A 21709-nucleotide genomic window follows, 5' to 3' on the forward strand; every position below is an offset into this window, starting at 1 on the left:
CAAGGGGAGGGGTAAAGGGATCATTTTGAATTATGCCATAGCACTCCATTCTTCTTAACAAGGTCTGCCCTCAGTAGAAACTATTTAACCAGAGCCTAACCTGCTAGGACTTTCTCTGAACCTATCTGAGGTGGAGGAAGACAAATACCCAGCTTTTGCTGTCTGTAGTCTTCCACATGTAGGAAGGGAAATACCCCACTCCAGCCCACTCACTCTAACCATCCTGCTGAGAAACACTTGTGAAGTTTGTAGTCTAGAGGCATAGGCTCACTAAAAAAACTGAGACCTAATCATAGGACTACAGCATGCTTCTCCTGCCCCCACACCTAACCACCACGTTACTAAAGGGCTATCTAGAGCAATTCTTTTTACACAGTATACCATGTCCAACTAACAAGAAAAAAATTACAAAACATACCCAGATGGCATAAAACAAAATTTGAAGAGATATAGAAAGCATCAAAATCAGACTTAGATATGGCAGAGATATTGGAATGATCACATTAGGAATTCAAAACAACTGTAATTAATGTGCTAAGGGCTCCAATGGATTTAGTAGACAGCATGGAAGAAACAGATGGGCAATGAAAGCAGAGAGATAGAAATTCTAAGAAAGGACCAAAATGAAATGCTAGAGATTAAAAATACTTTAACAGAAATGAAGAATGAAGAATGACTTTGATGGGCTTATTAGGAGACTGGGCGTGGCTGAGAAAAGAATCTCTTAGCTTGAGGATATCTCAACAGAAACCTCCAAAACTGAAAAGCAAAGAGAAAAATAACTGAAGTAACAGAATGTCCATGGTACAGCTATAAAAAGTGTAACATACGCATAATGGGAATGCCAAAAGGAGAAGAAAGACAGACACAGAAAATATATTTTAAAAAATAATGACTGATGGGCTTTCCTGGTGGTGCAGTGGTTAAGAATCCACCTGCCAATGCAGGGGACACGGGTTCGAGCCCTGGTCCGGGAAGATCCCACATGCCGCAAAGCAACTAAGCCCATTTGCCACAACTACTGAGCCCACGGACACAACTACTGAAGCCTGCACACCTAGAGCCCATACTCTGCAACAAAAGAAGCCACAGCAATGAGAAGCCTGCGCACCGCAACGAAGAATAGCCCCTGCTCTCTGCAACTAGAGAAAGCCCACGCACAGCAACGAAGACCCATTGCAGCCAAAAATAAAATAAATTTTTTAAAAAATAATAATAATGACTGAGAATTTCCCCAAATTAATGTCAGACACCAAGCCACAGATCTAGGAAATGTATTCAATTATGTATGCTTATGTTAAAATGTATATATATGCTTACGTATATGTGAAATGAATTATAGCTATGATACAAAGAACGGGAGGACAAAATTAGGACTACTTTGTCATTATAAGGTACTCATCCTACCCATGAAGTGGTATAGTGTTATTTGAAACTGGACTTGGATTAGTTATGAATGTATATTGCAAACTCTAGGGCAACCACAAAAAAAAAGTAAACATAAGAAGAAGAAGTACAACTGAAATGCTAAGAAAGGAGAGAAAATAATATCGTAAATTGATCAATTAGTAAAAGACTGAAAGATAAAAACAGAAACAAAAGCAAAGGAAACAAATAGAAAACAGTAACATATATGGCAGATATTAATCCAACTATATCAATTATCACTTTGAACATCAATGGTCTAAATGTACCAGTTAAAAGACAGAGATGGTTAGAGTGGATCACAAAACAAGACCCAAATATATGTTGTCTAAAAAATCCATTTTAAGTATAAAGACACATATAAATTAAAAGTAAATGGACGAAGAAAGACATACCATGGGAACACTAATCAAAAATAATTCACTTTGTTATACAGCAGCAACTAACACAACAATGCAAAGCAATTATACTCCAACAAGGATGTTAAAAAAATAATTAGGAATTGCTACATTCATTTCAGACAAAGCAGACTATACAGCAAGAAAAGTTTTCAGCAATAAAGAGGAGCATTAAATAATGATAAGGGGATCAATTCTCCAAGACTGTATAACAGTCCTTAACATGTATGCATCTAACAGAAATGTCAAGAGATGTGAGGCAAATACTGATAGAAGTGCAAGGAGAAATAGATGAGTCCACTCTTACAGTTGGAAACCTGAACTCATCTGTATCAGAAATGGACGGATCCAGTAAGAACATAGTTGAACTCAACAACACCATTAATCAACTGTATATAATGGACATATATAGACTACTTCAACCAAGAACAGTAGAATACACATTCTTGTCAGATTCATCTGGAACATACACCAAGGAAGACCACATTCTGGACCATAAAACATACCTTAACAAATTTAAAAGAATAGAAATCATATAATGTCTGTTCTCAAACTATAAGGAAATTAAACTAGAAATCAATAACAAAAAGAGAGCTGGAAAACCCAAAAATACTTGGAGAATAAACAACATACTTCTAAATAACACATGGGTCAAAGAAGAAATCTCCAGAGAAATTTTTAAATGTTTTTAACTAAATGAAAATGAAAACAAAACATCAAAATTCGGGAGATACAGTGAAAGCACTGCATAGGGAGAAATTTATAACATTGAATGAATACACAAGAAATGAAGAAAGCTCTAAAATCAATTATCTAAGCTTCCAACTTAGGAAACTAGAACAATGAAGAGCAAATTAAATCCAAAGTAAGCAGAATAAGAGAAATAGAGATTAGAGCAGAAATCAATGAAATTGAAAGCAGAAAATCAATAGAGAAAATCAACGAAACCAAAAGCTGGTTCTTTGAAAAGATCGATAAAACTGGTAAGCCTCTAGCCAGGCTGAGAAAAAAAAGAGAGAGGACACAAATTACTAATATCACAAATGAAAGAGGGGATATCACCACAGATCCCATGGTCATTAAAACCATAACAAAGGAATACTATGAATAACTCCACGTCTACAAATTTTATAACCTAGATGAAATGGACCCTGTTGAAATGAAATAACCTAGATGAAATGGACCCTGATGAAATGCTGGTAAGAACAATTCCGTGAAAGACACAATCTGCTAAAACTCACACAAGAAGAATGAAACAATCTGAATAGGATTACATCTATTAAAATAATTTAATCAATAGTTAATAACTTTCCAAAACAGAAACCACCAGGCTCAGATGATTTCACTGGTGAATTCTACCAAACATTTAAGGTAAAAATTATACCAATTCTCTACAATTTCTTTCAGAAGATAGAAGCAAAGGGAATACTTCACAACTCATTCTACAAAGCTAGCACTACCCTAGTATTGAAATCAGACAAAGACATTATAAGAAAAGGAAACTACAGACCAATATGTCTGATGAAAACGGATGTAAAAATTCTCAACAAAGTATTAGCAAATTAAATTCAATTATGTACAAAAAGAATTATACACCATGACCAAGTAAAATTTATCCCAGGTATGCAAGGCTGGGTCAACATTTGAAAATCAATTAATGTAACTCATCATATCAACAGACTAAAGAAGAAAAATCACACAGTTATATGAATAGATGCAGAAAAAGCATCTGACAAAATCCAATACCCATCCAAAAAAATTCTCATTAAACTAGGAATAGAGTGGAACTTCCTCAACTTGATAAAAAAAAATATCTGCCAAAACACTACAACTAGTATCACACTTAATGATGAGAAACTTGGGAATTCCTTGGCGGTCCAGTGGTTAGGACTCCATGCTTCCTCTTCAGGGGGCATGGGTTCGATCTTTGGTTGAGGAACTAAGATCCTGCATGATGTGTGGTGTGGCCAAAAAAAAAAAAAGTGATGAGAAACTCAAAGCTTTCCCACTAAGATCAGAAGCAAGGCAAAGACATCCCTTCTCACCACTGATTTTCAATATTGTACTAGAAGTCTTAGCTGATGTAAAAAGACAAGACAAGAAAAGAAATTTATACAGATTGGGAAGGAAGAAATAAAACTCTTTTTTTCACAGATGACATGATCATCTATGTAGAGAATCCAAAAGAATTGACAAAAAAAAAAACTTCTTGAACTAATAAACAAGTATAGCAAGACTGCAAGAGACAAGGTATAACATAGAAAAGGGAATTCTTTTCCTACATACCAGCCATGAACAAGTGGAATTTGAAATTTAAGACACAATACCATTTATATTAGCACCCCAAAATACATTATTTAAGTATAAATCTAACAAAACATTTACAAGATCCATGAGAAAAACTATAAAACTCTGATGAAAGAAACTAAAGAACTAAATAAATGAGAGATACCCGCTGTTAATGGGTGAGAGAACTCAATATTGTCATATGTCAGTTTGTCCCACTTTGATCTATAGAGTCAATGCAATTTTCGATCAAAATTCTGGTAAGTCATTTTGTAGATATTGACAAACTGATTCTAAAGTTTATATGGCGAGGCAAAAGATCCAAAATAGCCAACATGATATTGATAGAGAAGAACAAAGCTGAAGGACTAGCACTAACCAACTTCAAAACTTACTATAAAGCTATAGTGATCAAAAGAGTATAGTACTGGCAAAAGAACAGACAGATAGATCAATGGAACAGAATAGAGAACCCAGAAACAGAACCGCATATGCATAGTAACTGATCTTTGACAAAGGAGCAAAGGCAATATAACAGAGACAAGATAGTCTTTTCAACACATGGTTCTGGAACACTGGACATCTACATGCAAAAAAAAAAGAAAAAAAGAATTCTGACATAGACCTTACATCTTCCCCTAAAATTAACTCAAAATGGATCACAGACCTAACTGTAAAATACAAAACTATAAAACTCCCAGAAGACATAAAAGGAGAAATTTAGATGACCTTGGGTTTGGTAATGACTTTTTAGATACAACACCAAAGGCACAATACATGAAGGAAAGAACTAAGAAGTAGACTTCATTAAAATTAGAAATTTCTGTTCTGTAAAAGAAAGTCACTGTCAAGAGAGAAAAAAAAAAGAAGACAAGTCACAGACTGGAAAAAAAACCTTTTGTAAAAAACATATCTGATAAAGGACTATTATCAAAAATACACAAAGAATACTTAAAACTCAACAATAAGAAAACAAACAAGACAATTAAAAAATGAGCCAAAGACCTGAACAAACACCACACGAAAAAATATATACGGATGACTGATAAGCATGTGAAAAGATGCTCCATCTCGTATGTCATCAGGGAAATGCAAATTACAACGAGATTCCATTACACACCTATTAGAATGGCCAATCCAGAGCACTGAGCACATCAAATGCTGGTGAGGAGGTAGAGCAATTAGAACTCTCATTCACTGTAGGAATACAGAATGGCACAGACACTTGGAGCACAATTTACCCAAAGGAGTTGAAAACTTGCGTATATAAAAAAGCCTGCACATGGATGCTTATGCAGGTAGTAGTTTTAGTCATAATTGGCAAAACTTGTAGGTAACTAAGATGTCCTTTGGTAGGTGTATGGATAAATAAAGTATGATACATCTAGACAACAGAATATCATTCAGCGCTAAAAGGAAATGAGATATCAAGCCATGGAGAGAATTTAAATGCATATTATTAAGTGAAAGAAGCCAACCTTAAAAGGCTACATACTGTATGATCCCAACTATATTACACTCTTTGAAAAAGCAAACCATGGAGACAGTTAAAAGATCAGTGGTTGCCAGGGGTTAGGGGAGAGGGCAGGATGAATAGGCAAATACAGAAGATTTTTAGAACAGTGAAATTATTCTGTATGACTGTATAACGGTGCATACATGTTATTATAAATTTGTCTAAACCTATAGAATATACACCACCAAGAATGAACTGTGGGACCTCCCTGGTGCTCCAGTGGTTAAGAATCCACCTTCCAATGCAGGGGATGTGGGTTCAATCCCTGGTCAGGGAACTAAGATCCCACATGCCCCAGGGCAACTAAGCCTGCATGCTCTAGAGCCCATGCACACCACAACTAGAGAGCCCGTGTGCTGCAACTACAGAGCCCTCACACTGCAACTACTGAGCCCACGTGCTCTAGAGCCCACGTGTCACAACTAGAGAAAAGCCCGTGTGCCGCAACAAAAGATCCTGCATGCCGCAACAAAGATCCCACATGCCACAACTAAGACCCAATGCAGCCAAATAAATAAATAAATAAAAAGAGTGAACCTTAATGAAAACTATGGACTTTGGGTGATAACAGTGTGTGAACCAATAGTGACAGGAACCTTCCTCTCAATTTTGCTGTGAACCTCAAACTGCTCTAAAAAGTAAAGTCTATTCTTAAAAATGGCCACATGTTGGCTACTATACTGAAGAGTACATTTCTAGAGCTTTTTAGCATGACAGGATAGAAAGCAGGTCAGAGGTGAAGGAGTCAGAAAATTCTAGGCAGTCAAAGATGACTGCCCTCCAATCTTCCTCTTTATTCAAGTTTATGTGTTGGCCGTTTTAGTTTTAGAGCTCCAGGGCTCCAGAGCACTCAGCGCTCAGGAAACTTGTTTTTATTCCCACTCATCATCCTATAAGAGCTCTACCTAGTACATCTTTATTAAATATATATGTTTAAAAGCCCAACCCAGTTAACAAAGCTGTGGTATGACCTTATTTTAAACTAAGTTACTCTGAAACTAAAAGAAGTCCAAAATGAATGGAGAAAGTAAACAGTTAAACAATTTCATAGAAAGATTATTTATTTTACAAACTGATGGGTTACTCACATGAGTTATTAGAAAAATAATTCGACTGGTAGCAGTGGAAAATCATTTTTTAATGATGGAAATGGAAAAAACAATACAGATTTTTTAATGAGAGTTTATTTGATTTTCCTTTTGCATAAATGGATTTTATGTACTGAAAAAGTAGCTAATTTTGATAGAGATGACGGGAATTGGTTTTACTACTGATGGCTATTGGAGCCAGCTTTCTCATTCCAATTTGTTCGTTGAAACTTCCAATTGAAAATGACATCAATATTTATGATGAACTGGGAAAAAGAACCAAGGCACAAGGTACATAAAACTGATTAATGTAAATGGGCAAGGAAAACCCTAAAATCAAATCTAATGATCCGTCAAACAGTCACTCTTCTTAACACTGTGAATGCTGTCAATTTAAAGTAACAACTTAAATCAAGTAAGGTACCAGAGGATAGCAAATACGTTGTTCTCAAGAATTAAAGTATAAAAGCTTATTAAAATCAAAAAGCCAACTCTTAGAACAAAACTGGCATCATTCTCCAATTACCTGAATACCTTAGAGAGGATTGTGTGCCTGTGTGTCATATTTAAATTAGCTTTACTTATAAAATTGCTGCATACCACAGTTCAAAATGCAGCTGAGAAATCACCCTGTTTGACGTACAGATGATAACCTAATTCCGACTATTTTTATCTACTTTGTAATTCAAGTGATGCATGCTGTGTATTATTTCCCTAAGTGTCAAAATTACATTTAGAATTAAAATTGGTTTTATGTGGTTCAAGTTATTGCACCCGAAAGCAATGAGTCATGCACCAGAAGTACACAGATTTGGGAGGCAAATACGGAACCATTCACTGCTCAGCAAAAGCTTGCTCAGCCCCTTAGCTCTAAGAATAAGCTTTAGAAATGCTGGATAGTTAATGTGGGTTGTAACAACAAGGTCACCTCTGTTCTTTTTCAAAGGTGCCGTGGGCTCTTTGTCTTCTACCTTTAGGTCATGGGACAGAATCAGGCTTGAAGAAAGTTTCAAACAGCCTGGTATTATGTCCTATACTACACGTCACATGTGAGGGTTAACGGTACTGACCCACCTCCCAGGCAGTTTTAAGTTATTTTTCCTTCCGGGGAGGTGGATGTGCAATGGTTTTTGCCCACATTTTCTCTCTGTTACCTCATAACCATGATGTAGAGTTCATTTCATAAAACAGAGACAGAGAGAGAGACAGAGAGAAACAGACAGAGAGTGAGACTCTTTGGCTCAAGCAGACTTTTAACCCATGACCCAGGTCTCACTATCACTTAGTCCTAACTAACTGGACTAACCAGACATCAAACAGCCTGCAGTGATATATGGACCTTCCACTATCATGGTTACATTTATGGAATGAAAGGGCAGAATTCAAGTACCTACTCCGTTATACATTGTGCTCTTTTCCTTTTATAGTCTCCCATTTAATCCTCACAAAAGTCTTGTGAGGATGGCACTTCACAAATGTGAAAATAGAAGCCTGAGCAACTAAGCATTTTTTCCAAGGTCACATAACTATTAGGAAAAGAGGCCATGACTGGAATACAGGTCAGTACGGTGATAAAGCTCTACTCCCCTGCTCTCTCATCCACAGCTTATGGTGTATGTCCTGACCTCTCCCACTTGTTTTGCTCTCTGTATCACTTGGGAAAGAGGAAAAGTATTTACCAACAGTGAGATTTCTGTTGTTCTTTTTTGGACACAACCTCCTGTGAAAATTATACTGAGAGCTTTGAAAACCAAAAGGGTCCCAAAAATCATATGTTATTTGAGGAATTCCAAAAACAAAACAAAACAAAAAAACCTAATTTCTTACCCTAGTTCCAAAATGTCTTTACATCCAGATATGCCACAACCCTAGATAAGATGTCCCAATGTTTTCTCTCTTAGCATTTAAAAATACAAAGCTGTATAAGATGAGAGCCAGAGAAGCCAAGCAGAAATCCATAAGAGGTTAAAAAGCTAATCAGAGATTTGTGTAACAGTATCATGCTAGAGAGTCAAAAATGAAAGAATAGTACAAGCCAAGGAAAAGAAGAGACCTTGGAAATTTTCCCAAATTTTCAGTTGAGACTGACAAAGAAATAGATCCAGTAGTGAGGGCAAATCAGAAATAGACCTGGAATCATCTCAATTGCTGATTGAATCAAAGTGATCTTCCATTCTTCTAACTACCTGGCAAAAGTAAAGCCAATTCTCTCTGGAAGAAAATAATATAGACACAGAGTGTCTGGCATTCAATCCAAAATTACCAGGCATACCAGAAGACAGGGCCAAACAGCCAAAATCAAAAATAAAAACATAGAAAATAGAAACAATCACACTGCAAATAAACATAAAATTGGAGTTAATCAGACACTGATTTTAAAATAGTTGTGATTACTGTATTTAAGAAAATATATAAGGTGGGGAATGCACTAAGGAACTGGAATCCATAAAAGTGAATCATACTGAAATTTTAGAAGTAAACAACAAAATAACTGAAAATAATAGTCCACGTAATATTAGATACAACAGAAATGAAAAATAGTACACCAAAAGATAAATCAGTAAAATATATCTGGTATGAAAAAGGATGGAAAATACAAAAAAGAGTAAATGGAACATGATGAAATGGTCTAACATATCTATAATTGGAACCCCAGAGGAGACTACAGAGAGAATGGAGCAAAAACACCATTTAAAGAAATAGTTGCCACAATTACATAATAAGTATATCACTAAGTCACAGATTCATGAAGCCCCAAGTGGGACATAGGCAGAGAAAACTGGTAACTAGGCACATAATATTTGAACTACTAAACACTGAGGACAAAGAATATCATAAAAGCAGCCAGAGAAAAAGGCGCATTGCTTCAAAGGAGCAATAAAAAAAAACCTGACAGTTGACTTTTCAACAGAAACTAAATGAATTAGAGGAAAAAAAGAAGAATTTGCAACTTTAAAATGTTGAAAGAAGATAACTGTCAACCTAGAATTCTATACCAGCAAAAATGAAGGCCATATTTTTAGACCAAAAAGAAAAAAAACTAAGAAAATTCATCTCCAGGAGACCCACATGAAAAGAACATTTTCTTGGCCAAAGAAAAATAATCTCAGAGGTAGGAAAATGCAGGCAGAAATAAAGACCAATGAGAAAAGTAAGTAAGTGTGTAGAGTAAATAAATATTGGTTGTATAAAACAATATTAATGCTTTGTGGAGTTTAAAATATATAGTTACATACTTGAAAAAACTAACACACAGGTAGGAGGAAGCAAATGGCATGAAAATAATTTAAAGACCTCATATTTTCTGTGAAGTGGCAAAAGTACTAAATTATAGTATGTAAACTACAATAAATAAAGAAAGCATGGTATATTCTCTAAAACCACTAAAATAATTGTTTACAAAGCACAAAATATGTATAACTAACTAATAGAGAGGAAAGTGTAATCATAAAAAATTTTTCTAATTAATACAAAAGATGAGAAAAGTTGAAAAACAAGAACAAACACAAATGGGACAAATGAATATGAAATAGTAAGATGGTCAATTTAAACCCAATTATATCAAATTAATAAAGTATAAATAAACTAAAAACTCCAATTAAAATACAAAGATGTTCAAAATAGACTTTCCTTAAAACCCAAATTTATGCTATTTACAAGAGACACTTTTAAATGTAAGGAGAAAAAATATTGAATACAAAGAGAGGAAAAAAGATCTACCATTAACACATTGACCAAAATAAAATTGACGTAACTTTACTATTACCAGACAAAGTATACTTTAAGGCAACAATTGCTAGAGATAGAGAAATGTCATGAAAATAAAAGATTAAATCCACCAAAAAGGTATAGCAATTCTAAAAATATATGCACATAGAGTCAAAATATATAAAATAAATGGTAATAGTATAAAGAGAGAAAAATTCACAAAAATATTTGGACAATTTAGTATGTATCATTCCCAAGAAGACCAAAAAAAAAAAAAGCTGAGATATAGAAGATCTGAAAACAAACTTGGCCTAATTGACCTATTTAGGATGCCATACCCAGCAACTCTAGAATACACATTTTTTTTCAAATCCACATGAAACATTTGCCAAAGTGACCATATGCTGGAAAAGTTTTTAAAATTCTCCAAATGTCTCAAAAGATATAAATTATACAGAGTATGTTTACTGACAAGAGTAAACTGAAGCTAGAAATCAATACAAAAAAGAATTAAAACACTCCCCAAAGTGTGGAAATTCACCAATACTTATGTAAAATAATTTAAAATAATGAAAAAATGTAAAAGGAAATTAGAAAGTATTTTGGATATGATAATTATCAAGAAAGCAACATATCAAAACTTGTCTAATGCAGCTAAAGCAGTGCTTAGAGGGAGATTTCTAATAACAAATGCGTATATTGGAAAAGAAAAAAGGCAAAAAAATCAATGATCCATGTGCCCACTTGAAGAACTAAGAAAAGAAAAGGAAATTAATTCTGAAAAAAGTACAAGCAAATAAATAATAAAGATAAGAATACAAATTAATAGAAAACAAATGTGCAATAGAGAAAAATCAATAAAACGAAAAGTTGTTTTTTTGAAAAGTTAAACCTTAGCAAGATGGAACAAGAAAGAAAAAGAGATGATACAAATTACCAAATTACAGGAGAGGAAAACATCACTACATACCTTAAAGACATTAAAAACAGTAAGAAGGATATATAAACAATCTAATGCCAATACATTTGAATAATCAGGTAAAATGAAAAGAAAATCCTTTAGAAAACACAATTTACCAAATCTAACCCAGAAAAGAGAGAGAAATATCCGAATTAAATAAAATAAATTTAAAATAAATTTATTTAAATAAATTTAAAATAAATCCATAATAAAAAAACTTTCCTGCAAAGAAAAGTCAAGGTGCATGTATTCTCACTACTGAATTATTTCAACATTTAAGAAAAAAAAAACTACCAGTAATAAACAAACTCGTGAAGGGCACAGAATAAGGAAGAACATTTCCCAACTTGTTTTATTAGGCTGGCATGACCTTGACATCAACACCTGGCAAAGACATTTACAGAAAGGAAAATTATAGGCCAATTTCCCTCATGAATGTGGGTATAAAGGTCTTGAACAAAATATCAGCAAAACAAATCCAGCTATATATAAAAATAATTATAAATTAGGGGTCTTTTTTATTCCAGAATGCAATTTTTTAACCTTCAAAAATTAATGTTTTTCACACATTAACAGACTAAAGGAGGAAAAAAAATGACCATCTCAATTGATACAATTCAATTGACGAAATTCAACATGTCCATGGCAAAAATGTATAGCAAATCAGGAACAGAAGGAAAATCTCTTAACCTGACAAAACACAGCTCCAAAACTTCTACTGCAAAAATCATACTTAGCTAAATATTGAAAGCTTTATTTTTTTTCCATTCAGGTACAAAAATAAGAATGCTTGCTACCAACTTCTGTAAATTATGTTACTGTGGTTCTTAACTGAAATAATAAGGTGAGAAAAAGAAAATATATATAAAGGGGGAAAAGGAAGGAATAAAACTATTGCTATTCATGATGATATGATTGTGTTTAGAAAACCAAAAAAAACTATTGTAAACTATTAAAATTGCTATGTGAATTTAGCAAGGTTGCTGGATGTTAAAAACACACATAAATATCATATGTATACAAGTAATATATACAAAAATAATAATAAAATAACATTTTAAATTGATACTACTTAAAATAGCATTAAAAATATCAAATACTTAGAAATTAATCTATTGAAATATGTGAACGTCTTTACATCACAAATAACAAAACACTACTGAGGGATAGTAAGAAGTCTTAAATAAATATACCATGCTTGGGATATACCATGCTTGGGATACCATTCAATATTGTAACAATGTCAATTTTCCACAAGTTATACATTTAAGAAAAATTCAACCAAAATCCCAGTAGGATTTTTTTGTGTGTGGAAATCAATTCTAAAATTTATATGAAAAAAAAAAAAAAACTCTAAGCTCCTAGCTATCAAGACTTATTCTAAAGCTCTTGTAATTAAGACAAAAAACAGGATGATATCGGGACAAAGATAGATATTAGACCCATTGATCAAAATAAAGATTCTAAAACTAGACTTGCTGAATTAAAGTGTGGAGAACAGATAATCTTTTTCAAAAATTGATGCAGGGTTAAGTGTCCATCCATATGGGACAAGAGTAATAACTGCTATGATAGTCTATAAACAGAAATCAATTCCAGAGGATTATATACCTAAATTTCACCTTTTCGGGCAAAACAGTGTCTTTTAGAAGAAAACAAAAGAATATCTTGATAATCTTAGGCTAGACAAAGATTTCTTATACATGACACAAACAGCATTAACTACAAAGAAAAAGATTGAAAAATAGGATTGTAGTAAAATTAAGAACTTCTATTCATCAAAAGTGATCACTTGATTAATAAAAAGGTAAGCCACAGAGAGGGGAAAGATATTTGTAACTAGAGATTCTTGTCCAGGTATATGCATATATACATACATACTCAGATATATGTATATACAGAGAACATGTGTGTGTGTGTGTGTTTTCCTTCAGAATATCAAGGAAAAAACAGAAAACTGTCTTACTCTATAACTTAGAAATTCCTCTCCTATATGTATATCCAATAAATGAATACATATGTGTGTCAAAAATAAGTACAAGAATGTTGATAACTGCATTATTCATAGTATTCAAAAACTAGGAACAACCCAAATATCAATAAAAAGTAGAATGTATAAATAATAAAATACTATACAACAATTAAAATAAATGAAATACTGTTGTATGAACCAACATGGATGAATCTCAGGAACGCTAATATTGAACAACAAAAAAAGGCAAGCACAAAAGAGTGTATAGTATATGACTCCATGTATATAAGATTAAAAAACAAGCAAAAAAATATGCGTTGGTAGACATCAAAAGAAAAGATACCCTTGATGAAGTATGACCGGTAGGAGGACAAGAGAACCTTCTGAAATGCAGAAGTTTCTTTTTTTGATCTACGTGGTGTCAGTATAAGTATGTTCGCTGTAAAAATTCACTGAGTTGCTCATTTATGATTTGTGTATTTTGCTAAATACATATTATACTTTACTAAAAAGTATACTTTTATAAAATCACTTATATATCAGCACATACGTGCATACTTATATACACAAATAAAGCTCATGGGCTATCTTGCAATAATTTAACTGTTTATCCCCATTAATATTTGGTTGATTAATGGTTGAGTATTGACAATGAAGTCAATAGCTCTTGTAAGAATAGTAATATCTTTTATAAGGACAGGGCTTTTCTGTTCAATCCCATTACATCTCATTATCAAAGAACTTTATTTCATTTTTGACCCTTATACCAAATCTCTTACTGTATTCTCTGCATCAGAGATGAATAACAATAAACAGAAGTATGGAGAGTTTAAGTAAATTGCCCAAGATCTCACAGTCATGAAATGATGGAAGTGGATTCAAGTAGCAATGAAAAATCAGTCAACTTTTATGAGGCAAGCCCCTTGTCTTGTACAAAGAATTTCTTGCTGAAAAGTGTCTCTAGATCAATACTCCATAATACCCAGTAATTGAGGGTTATAGTTGTTGACCTTTAGATAAGTTAAAAGCAACAATTATTTACTGGGTTTATATTAAGTACTAAGGCTTGTCTGAAGTCCCAAAAGCTCAAAACTAAATAAGACACCATCTTTATCCTCAAATAGCTTACAGATCCAGAAGAGAATATATACAAAAATCAAAGTTCAAATCAGTGTGGCAGTTTTTGTTTGTTTGGTTGGCTTTTTTTAGTGTGGCAGTTTTAAAACACGACCTCCAAATTTTTGGCCACTTCTCCCATTGAGAGGTGGGGTCTCTGACCCTACACCTTGAATCTGGATGGACTTGCAACTGCCTGGGAAAGTGAAGCTGGGTCATAAAAGGCCATGCATCTTCTGCCTAGTTCTCTTGGAATGCTTGCTCTCTTGGAAGTCTCCATCTCAGAACCCAGCTGCTATGTTGTGATAAGTCCAAGCCACACATAATGTGCTCTTATTGACAGTCTCAAACTGAACCTTTGAGTCATCTGGGCCTGGGAGCCAGGCATGTGAGTGAGAAAACCCCAGTGCAAGAGGTCCTACACCCTATCTATTCCAGCCCTCAGCCACTCAAGTCACCCCTAGACATCTGCGTCTTCCTTGCTGAGATCCCAGAGATCATGAGCAGACTAAGTCGTTCCTTCCGTGCCTTATACAAATTCTTGACCTTCAGAATCCATGGGCATAATAAAACAGTTGTTTTTTATGATTCTAAGTTGTTTATGCCACCAAAGGTAGGTAATTATTCAACAACAGATAACTGGAAGAGAGTTTCCTCAAAGTTTGATCCTTATGTACCTGTATCAAAATTGCCTGCAGTGCCTGTAGAAATGGCAGATTTCTGGATCTCTCCTCTTTACTTTTGTATCAGGAATTTGATTCCCTTTTGGGTTCCAGGAAATTGAACATTATCTAACACCTCGGCAATTCTTCCATTCAATAAGTGTGAGCACCACCGCCCTAAACCAATTTTGTGATCAGCCACAATAAGAGCCGCACAGACATGGAATGATCTGCAAGACTGTCAGTGATTCTCAAACATCACTGCGGATAAAAGGAAAAGATACCTGATTCACACATTAGATATTAAGAGTTAAATCTGTAGAGGCTCTACAGACTTGTAAACAACTTTTACCATAATTAGTATTCAGGACGCATAAAAGATGTATGCACAAGGAGACAAAGAAGAGAGTCGTTCTGCCTTCCTGTGGGGTCAGAAAATCTTCAGAGAGCATGTGACATTATACTGAGTCCTAAAAGATGTGTTTCTATTTTTCCTTTAATAGAGTGAAGCCAGAAAATCTCTAGGTGGAGGAAGCAGATTCAGTGGAAGCAAATGTGAAATGGTCTGATGCTATGTGTGTCTACAAACCACCATACAAGAGATGAGACTACAAAAGTGACATTATGGTGGACCTTCTTGGCCAGGGAATTTGTACTTTTGCCTGAGAGCAATAAAAAACCTCTGAAGGGTTTTTAATTGGAGGAAACTATGATCAAATTTGCATTTTTCAAAAGCTTTGTGGTGACTGTATAAACGAAAGAATTAGGCAAAACAATCAGAATTCTCTTGTAAGAGCCCAGTCAAGAAAAAGCTAAGAGACTAGGAGTGGAGGTAGAGAGGAGATTGTTAAATGGTACATGTCAAAGAGGAACTTCCATAACCCTTGGTCTCAGATGGAATAAGGAAGGCCAGACTAGGGTCTATGATGATTTCTATGTTTGTCTTTTTCTTTTTAAGAGAGGATATACCACTCTCCTTCTAGGGACCATAAGCCCATAAGTAAAGGAAGCAGTTTAACTCAGGCCTCTTCCAAAAATATGAAGATGTGGGAACTTAATACCAGAGGAAGTTGTAATTTCAACAACCTACCTGTAGATACATTTTTTGGAGTATTTTCAACATAAATGAAAGTGAGGTGTGGGTTTTCGGAAATCCTTTACCACTAAGTCTAATAGAGCTCATTTATTCGACAGAAGGAAGCTGAAATTAGAAAAAAAGAAGTAAATCCTCTAACTTTGGATGACTCCATTTAAACATTTATCCAGCTGCTGCACTGCATTCTTGTTGTGCAACGTGGGTTGCTACTGGAACTGTTATTAAAACCACACAACAACAAGGAAGAGATGATGAAATACATATCGTCCTTGATTGGGCTGTCCACTCAGATAGCTAAAGACAGGATACGTGTGATAATAAATCTTAAATCTGTGAAAATAATTGCTTCTGACATCTCCAACTAGGCAGCAGACTGCCCAGACAGTGCTGTTCAGTCACAAATTCTAAGCCTAATGAAGTGAGAAGAACACAGTGTAGATACAAATTAAAATCTACTTACCAATAACAGTATTTTTTTGTATACTTCCTTGTTTTATGTGAAGAAGAAAATATCTGTTAGGAATAATCACCCTTTTATGTTTTAAGTCAACACAAGAAATGGCTAGCCAGTAGTTCTAATCTGCTACTGAAACCTTTGGCTCCAATACAAATATTTTTCAAATTCTTTTAATGATTATTGTTAAGTAGGTGAAATACAGGTGTGAGAGAAAAAAGACCTGCTTAAAATAATGGTTAACAATTTATCTTGATTTTTTTTTGACCTATTTCTGCAGCACATTCAAAATTTTTGACAGTGCAATTTTCCTATCGACCACATTGCAACTAATATTGTGCATCTAAGAGAAGTTGAAACTCTAGAATGGGGATTTTGTATAACTGAATTGCAATGAAGTATTATGTAAATAACTACAGATTGTGAATAGTCCCATCAATTCACCTTCCATTGATCATGTGTTTTGTTTCTGATGTGAATTGTTTGTGAGTAACCTTGTTAGTTTAGAAAGAAAAAATAAACCTCCTACACTACTATGACTCAACCCAAAACCTTGCTCACATTCTTTTATATCACTTCTGAGTAAAATAGAAGTCAAAATGCATCTTCTGTGACATAGAACCTTCAAGAAAGAAACAAGGCATTATTATACATATTATAGCAATAAGTCATCTATCATTCAAAGGCCAATTATACTTTGGCAGCTTTAACTTAGACTTCTGTGGCTCAAATAAGTCTCTCTGGTTTTGAGAAATCATATGAAAATTCATACAAACAATTCTACTTTTTTTAGTGTAAGGGAGTTCTTTTATAACTGTTTTCCAAAATGTGGATGCAATACTATACGTGCAGTACATTTTTGAAATATAAATGTGATTACTGTATTGCAAGTGAGAAAGATAGGAAGATATGAGAAGGAAAAAAATGGAACTGAGGCCAGAAGGCTTGGGTCTGAATCAGTGCTTTACTACTTCCTTAGTTACTCTGAGAAAGTCAATGACACTCTCCATATCAGTTGTCTCATCCTTACAATAAGACAATACAGCTGACCCTTGAAAAACTTGGGGTTTAGAGGCCTCAACCTTCTTCGGAGTCAAAAATCCTAGTATAACTAGGATTTTTAGTCTGCCCTCCATCATATCCTTGGTTTCTCTGTATCCACAGTTCCTCCATATTCAAGGTTCTGCATGCACGGATTCTACCAACCAAGGATCATGCAGTACTGATGCCAAAAATCTTGGCTCTCTGTGCACCGATGCCAAACTGAAATATGGAGACAGAGTTTTGGAGGAAGAGAAAGAACAGCTTTATTCTTTGCCAGGCAAAGAGGGAACACAGTAGGCTAGCGCCTCAAGAACTGTGCCCCTCTTCGAGAGGGTAGTGAGAAGTTTTATGGAAATGGTTCAAAGACAGTGTGATCAGCTCATGGACATTTTTCTGATTGGTTGGTGGTGAGGTAAGTGGGAGTCGGCATCATCAACCTTCTGGTTCCAACTGGTCTGGAGTCTACCTGCTTGTGGGCAGCATACCATCACTGATCGTTAACTTCTCCCACCTGGAGGGGGGTTTTAGCATTTGCAAAACAGCTCAAAGATATTGTTGTGTGTATCCACTGATGTGGAACCAGGACCTTGCCCCAAGCCTGAACTATGGTTTTTCTTGACCTTGTTTCTCCCTTGTCTTGTATCCCCTCCCTTCCCTAATTAACAACCATTTGAATCTGCACGTTGGAACTCAGGGAAGGTCATGAAGGCTGAATGAAGGCTATTTCCTGTCATCAAAGAAATGGGAGACACAGAAAGGCTTTGTGCCCAGGAGCCCCACAGGGCCCTGCTCGGTATCAGTACTACAGCATTTAGTATTGATAAAAATCCACCTATAAGTGGACTCACACAGTTCAAACCCATGTTGTTCAAGGGTCAACTGTAATGCCTACCTAAATACTATGTATGAGACATAAATGAAATAATGACCTGAATGCATCTGGTACTGAATTGGCTCTTTAAAAATACTAGTATCAACGTAACAGCCTGAATGGGATCCTGGAACAAAAAGCAGAAATTAGGTAAAATCTAAGGATATTTGATTAAAGTATGGACTTTAGTTAGTAATAATGTACCAGTATTGGTTCATTAATTATGACAAATGTACCTACTAATGTAAGATGTTATTAATGGGGAAACTGGGTACAGGGTTTATTTTTCTGTAAATCTAAGTCTACTCTAAAATTAAAAGTTTATTTAAAAAGTAACAAACAACAAACAACCTAGTATGCACCCCCTTTCCTCTCCTTTTCAACGTTAACCCCTTAAAGGCTTGATTTTCTTCACTGGCGGTGTTATATATGTACACTTAGTTCAATTTTACAGAATAAAATATGTCACACATTGCCCTTCCCTTCAAGACTGAGGGTCTCTGCCATTTCTCCTAATGCAGTAAGAAACTTAGGGTACTTGAAAAAATAACCAGTCATAACCATCTATTTAATTAAGGAGGTTTCTTTTGTTCCTTCAAACAGACCAAAATTGAACCTAGAAACTCCTATAGTCTTTCCTATTGAGTTAGAGTGATGACAGAAAGAAACACCTGCTTTGTGGCAACCACAGTGCTGCTGTAGATCATGTGCCCTGGGGTTACCATCTCCTCAAACCTCTTCCTTGCTTCCTCTCCACACCATAAATATTGCTACCAAAATGTGGATTGTGTAGACGCATGGCTCCATTTCAGGCAGGATTTTATTGATTACTATGGAGTTACAATGACAGAGGCAGCCTAGAAGTGCACACTGTCCCTCAGGCAAGTTATTAAGATATACAAAGTGATCCTCTTAAATAGGAAGGCACAAAGAATGCCGGTTAAAGAACTCTGTGCTTGCATGCATTTGACTACTTTTCTTTTTATAGTGACTACTGTCAAAAGTTCTTATGATATATACAATCTAATTTTTAAGATGACCTACCAGATGCAGAGACTTAAAAAAAATACTTCTAGTATTATTTTACGTTCTATGACATTCTCATCAAAAATAAAGAGAAGGGAGGTCTTCAAATAAAGAGTAGTCAGTGTAACTGGGCTGACAGCTGGATGATTCTAAAGAAAGCAGGAGTTAACAAGTATTTACTGACTACCTGCTATGTCTTCGGCATTCTTCTTGCATGAGAAATGTAAAGCAAGATGAGCTAGGATTTCTACTTTCAATAATTCTGTATGACATTGCTTACACGTGGAATCTAAAAAATACAACAAACTAGTGAATATAACAAAAAAGAAGAAGACTCACAGATATAGAGAACAAACTTGTGGTTACCAGTGGGGAGAGAGAAGGGGGGAGGGGCAACATAGGAGAAGGGGATTAAGAGGTACAAACTATTATGTAAAAAATAAGCTGCAAGGATATACTGTAGGGACCTTCAAGATGGCGGAGGAGTAAGATGTGGAGATCACCTTCCTCCCCACAAATACATCAAAAATACAACTACATGTAGAACAATTCTTACAGAACACCTACTGAAAGCTGGCAGAAGACCTCAGACTTCCCCCAAAGGCAAGGAACTCCCTACATGCCTGGGTAAAGCAAAAGAAAAAAGAAAAAACAGAGACAAAAGAATAGGGACGGGACCTGCACCTCTGGGAGGGAGCTGCGAAGGAGGAAAAGTTTCCACACACTAGGAAGCCCCTTCACTGGCGGTGATTGGGGGTGGGCGGGGGGGAAGCTTTGGAGCCATGAAAGAGAGCACAGCAACAGGGGTGCAGAGGGCAAAACAGAGAGATTCCCGTGCAGAGGATTGGTACTGACCAGCACTCACCAGCCTGAGAGGCTTGTCTGCTCACCTGCCAGGACGTGTAGGGGCTGGGAGCTTAGGCTTGGGCTTTAGAGGTCAGACCCCAGGGAGAGGACTGCGGTTGGCTGCGTGAACACAGCCTGAAGGGGGCTAGTGCACCACAGCTAGCCGGGAGGGAGTCCGGGAAAAAGTCTGGAACTACCGAAGAGGCAAGAGACCATTGTTTCAGGGTGCGTGAGGAGAGGGGATTCCCTCCCCATGTGCCCACAGAAGGCAGAGCACCGCCTAAGTGAGCTCCAGAGTCAGGCGTGAGCTGCAGCTATCAGCTCGGACCCCAGAGACGGGCATAAAATGCTAACACTGATGCTGCAGCCACCAAGAAGCCTGTGTGCAAGCACAGGTCACACTATCCACACCTCCCCTCCTGGGAGCCTGTGCAGCCTGCCACTGCCAGGGTCCCGTGATCCAGGGACAACTTCCCTGAGAGAACACACAGTGCACCTCAGGCTGTTGCAACAACACACTGGCCTCTGCCACCGAAGGCTTGCCCTGCATTCCAGTTATGACTACCGTACCCCTCCCTCCCCCCGGCCTAAGTGAGCAAGAGAGCCCAAATCAACTGCTGCTTTAACCCCCTCCTGTCTGGGCGGGGAACAGATGCCTGAGGGCAACCTACAGGCAGAACTGGGGCCAATACCAAAGCTGAACCCCAGGAACTGTGCAGACAAAGAAGAAAAAGAGAAATCTCTCTCTGCAGCCTAAGAAGCACTGGATTAAATTCCTGCAAACCAGCTTGGTAAACCCTGCATGTGTGGAGTACCTGAATAGACAACGAGTGTTCCCAAAATTGAGGTGGTGAACTCTGGGGCAACAGTGGACTTGGGGTTTGCTCTCTAGAATGATTTGTTTCTGATTTTTATATTTATCTTAGTTCAGTTTTTAGTGCTTGTTATCATTGGTGCATTGGTTTATTGGTTTGATTGCTCTCCACTTTGTTTTTTCTTTCTTTCTTTTTTTCTCCCTTTTCTTCTGAGCCATGTGGCTGACAGGGTCTTGGTGCTCCGGCCTGGTGTCAGGACTGAACCTCCAAGGTGGGAGAGCTAAGTTCAGGACATTGGACCAACAGAGACCTCCCGGCCCCAGGTAATATCAATCAGCAAGAGCTCTCCCAGAGATCTCCGTCTCAATGCTAAGACCCAGCTCCACCCAACGACCAGCAAGCTCCAGTGCTGGAAACCCCATGCT

General features: G+C 36.2%; 1 long non-coding RNA gene across 12 annotated transcripts in view; it reads right to left on the minus strand.

The window, feature by feature from the left end:
• The window catches only part of LOC309666940, a 302552-nt gene that overhangs the window by 260374 nt on the left and 20469 nt on the right, over positions 1-21709 (minus strand). For 9 of the 12 annotated variants that reach the window (XR_014267380.1, XR_014267384.1, XR_014267385.1 and 6 more), the window contains exon 1: positions 1-20338. This exon is cut by the window's left edge and continues 20101 nt beyond it. The exons of the other annotated variants lie outside the window; for them this stretch is intronic. This is a non-coding gene — a long non-coding RNA (uncharacterized lncRNA). Of the gene's footprint in view, positions 20339-21709 lie in introns of those variants that run through there. 12 annotated transcript variants of the gene reach the window in all.

Source organism: Balaenoptera physalus (assembly GCF_965194825.1).
Source record: "Balaenoptera physalus genome assembly, chromosome: 9".
In the NCBI taxonomy this organism is placed as follows: Eukaryota; Metazoa; Chordata; class Mammalia; order Artiodactyla; family Balaenopteridae; genus Balaenoptera; species Balaenoptera physalus.